The following is a 4,105-nucleotide window of genomic DNA, read 5'->3' on the forward strand; positions in this document are numbered from 1 at the left end:
AATAATGTACTTACAGTCTTGGTGCTGCCCGAGTCAACCTTTTGTATTTTTTGTTTTTTCGAGGTTTCAATACTCTGCAATGTAAGAACCAGAAAAGGTAGTGAAATAAACGCTAGAAGTCCGATTAAAGGGCAAAAGCGAAAAGAATTGTACCTTAGAACGTAGAGAAACCTTGTCAGCAGCGGTCTTCCTTTTTCGACCTTGTAATGATGCTCCTTTTGCATCATCATCATCACTTTCCCAATCAAGATTTTGTTCGACGTGTTGAGGAACACGTTGAGATACAGCAGTTGAGTAACAACATAGAAAACGAATGAGGGAACTACAATCAAGAATTAGAGAAATTTTCTCGGTTATAGTCATTTACCAGGGGGAGGATTAGTGTTATCGACCCAACATAGTGGCCACCATCTTCTTCGAGGAAAATCGTACAGGGAACATCTCGCGTAAGTAACTTGATCCTTTACAGGAATTACTTTATGTTCAAGGTAAAATGGGTCGAGCGTTTTTACCCAAGGAGGGTAGGATAAATACTTAGCTAAACCAAAAAGAGAATTAGGAAGAGAAGGTATCTTTTTAGGACAAAATTTTTCGAAATCAGTTTTTCCTTGAAGGTTAATTACTTTTTTCGAGCGAATGTTCCTTTGTACCATTTTCGATAGAGAGACGGACGCATCGAAGATGGTTCGACCAATGTTGTCAGGTCGATAACAAACTTTAAAAAATTGCTCAAACTGAAAAATAATAATTCGGTTCTTAAAAGTACATGATTGTTTGGGTCCCTGTGAACAAGAGAGAGGAGAATTAATCAGCTTCTTCAAAAAACCATTAAAATCGAGGAGTCTATCTACAACATAATAACACCACCATCGAAGATAACATTTCGAGACTAAGAAGGAAGGAGAAAAAGTAGATGGTGTAAGCTTTAGTTCTTTGTCAGGACGGAGAATGAAATCAAGGACTTCTTCATAGTTCCCTTCTTCGACGCAAATATCTGCATCAATGCTCTCTTTACGTCGAAGAGGAAGGGGCTTCATTTGGCAAAGCCCAAATTGTCAAGAAAAAAGCTGAGGTTGATAGGGATAAAGCCTAACATCTTTTTGCCTCATGCCTGAAATGATGACGTCCCAAGATAGAAACCCAAACCACATGTCAATGGAATTTGGACTTATATTTCCAACCTGAGAATAGCGCCAACATATTTTGCAAAATTATCTACTAGACGCTTCTGAGGGGTAAGCGTTGTCAAACGGGCCCCTTCGAGCTCACAGATCGGAGTAGGAGTTAAAGATAAACAAAGTTTCTTCTCAAAGATCGCGTTGAGTCATAGTTGGAGTAGCCATAACGGGCCAGAAAGATTTCGAGGTCTCGATTCTATGAAAAGGCTCTCTGAAGCTTCATCGAGACAAGTGTACAAAGAAGCCAAAAGAAGTTTGCTTAAATATATTTTCTTCTTTGAATGAAGAGCTTGGGCTAATATGTAATAATATTTCGGAACCTGGAGTGAAGGAGTACAGAAAACACACGCAGACAACCAATACATTAAAAAGGCAATGTGTTCGGAGGTCGAAACAGGCGTACCGAGTTGCCCCATATGCGCAGTGATGAAAACCAAGTAGGTCTTTTTGTCCCAAGAGATCAAAATTTCCTCGATCGAAATTTCTTCTTCAAAGGCATCAAGATGGAACCTATCCCCAATAGGCGCTAGACCCGTTATGGCAACAATATCGAGCAAGGTAGGACAAACAAAGCCACAAGGAAACTCGAAAGCCCGAGTTTCTCTGTTCCAGAAAAAGATAGCAGAAAGGAGCATCTGAGGGTCGAAAAGGTGAAGGTCGAATTTAACTAATTGGATGAATTCGAAAATACCAGTTTTTTTCCACTCAGAGTGCATTGAAGCCTCTACTTGTGTTAGCCAAGATGAATGTCTATCTTTAATAGGAGGGAACGCCCTAAAAATTTTAGTAGTATCTCCAAAAAGGGTCAAGTCTATCTCTGGGGAATGGATGAAAGGTAGGGTAGAGGAGTCTTCAGGTAATAGAGTGTTACTAAATCTTTTCTTATTCTAACCAGCAAAAGGACCAAGAAAAGCGTGAAGAGCACCACTTTCTAAAGAGAAAGGGAGAAGTACCTGGGATTGAAAAATCTTTAAACTAGCTTCCTCCATGCCTGGGATGGGGACGAAAGTGTCATCACCGTCTTTGACCTTGCAGACCAGAGTGTTGGTCATCAGTAAGGGATTAATTTGAGTAGAGGTTGCAGTAGCCATGGTGGTTACATGGGTAATGGCCATGGTAGGGGATGTTGCAGTAGCCAAGATAGGAGACGACGCAAAGGCAGCAGTAGGAGACGTCGTAGAAGCTATGGCAGCAGAAGTAGATGCAGCAGAAGAGGCCATAAGGAAAAAGCAAGGAACGAGAATGAATAGAAAGAAGAAGGACAGGGGTGCCGGAGATCAAGAACCAAAGAAAACAATGGAGAAACAGGGAAGCAATGACTTGGGCACGAAGGAAGAGAGAAGTAAAATGGTGAAAGTGGTTTCACTCTAGGGTAAAAACAAAGTTTTTAACACATTAGTGGGCCTGAGGTGAAACGGGTTTATCAAATTAATTCAAATTTTAATTTGAAATTTCATAACAGCCGCCAAAGATGTTTTCTAAAGAGAGAGATTTACGGAACAGTGTGAGCACGCGTCGTCAAGGAAATCAATGTCCCATCAAACGGTCATTTGCATTAAATATAAGATAGGAGTAGGTTTTCATCGAAGAAATATAAAGGCATACCTAAACCATCTCGGTGAAGAATCAAAAAATGATTCTCGATAGGAATTCAATTCTCTCCTCGCAGTAAAAGCATGCTCACCTCGACTGAATTCCTAGGGGGGCATTTGTTAGGCATACTCGAAAACAGCATAAGTCGAAGTAGTACATGAGGTTCTTCGGAAAACATGAAGTTGTCATCTATAGGTGCTATGGGTGACGAATGTTCAAGGTCGAAAAGAATCATTTTCGAGTTGAACAATAATATACTCAAAAATCAGGGAAGTTATTTGGAGTTCCTGTGAGTGCACTAAAGCAGTTATCAAGGTCCACATCGAGAGACATAGAACACGTGGAAAGACGGTTGAGAAGTTACAATTTAAAACCACGTATTGAGCATAGTGGAGAACGGTTATCACATAATGGCCTACACGCACAAAATTAACCGTTCTTGGTTGGCTCTATAAATTCAAGAGGTAGTCATCTTCACGGAGGTCGGAAAACTCATACTAAGACTATACTCTGAAGCACTCTCTGCCTGCGCATATGGCTTTCGTGCATGGAATTGTTTTTTGGTATGATTTCTTCTCGGCCACATTTCTTTTCTCTTTTTAGGAGTAGTTTTAGCATAGTTCTCTTAGTTATTCCTGTTAATCACGTAGTTATATCATTTTGATATTGTAACTCTGGAACATTATGCAAGTTGAACCATGATTTGTATTGCAAGTATCTCAATTATTCATTCTGTTCATCTTAGCATTTATGCGTATGAGAATTATTGCTTGTTAATTATTGAAGAATATTTAGAAACAAGTAATTACTAAATCTTCCTATTACTCCTCTTCTCGTTTTATAAGACTATAAAACTCAGAAACATCACATATCTAAATTGAAACATTTTTCGTGCTAGTCCAAGTAAAAAGAATCCATAAAACAAATTCCACCATAAAACACAATTAAAGAATATAACAAATCAGTTATAAAAAAGGGATAGCACCTTTATATATTGATATAGATTTTGTAGATCAATATAAAAATGATTATTTTGATGATTTTGTTTTTGTAATATTCACCTCCCCCTTCCCCTTGTTTGCTATTTCTATTAAAGAATGTTTATGAAACCTTTGAACATGCGTAATTCAAGAACTGTGAGAAATAACAAAAAGCAACGATGGTAAGTGTACTTGTAGAGAAATATTGATAAAGAATTTTCAAGTGAAAGTTCTTGGCCCTCAATCCTCGGTCTTCGGGGTTGCAAATGGTTGTTGAACATACAAAAAAGATTATGATGCCAAAGCCAACAAGTACTCATATTGTTTTTATGTTGTATATCAAGTGATTTGGTC

This window comes from Cajanus cajan, chromosome 5 (assembly GCF_000230855.2).
Source record: "Cajanus cajan strain Asha chromosome 5, NIPB_CcT2T_4, whole genome shotgun sequence".
NCBI classification, from domain to species: Eukaryota; Viridiplantae; Streptophyta; class Magnoliopsida; order Fabales; family Fabaceae; genus Cajanus; species Cajanus cajan.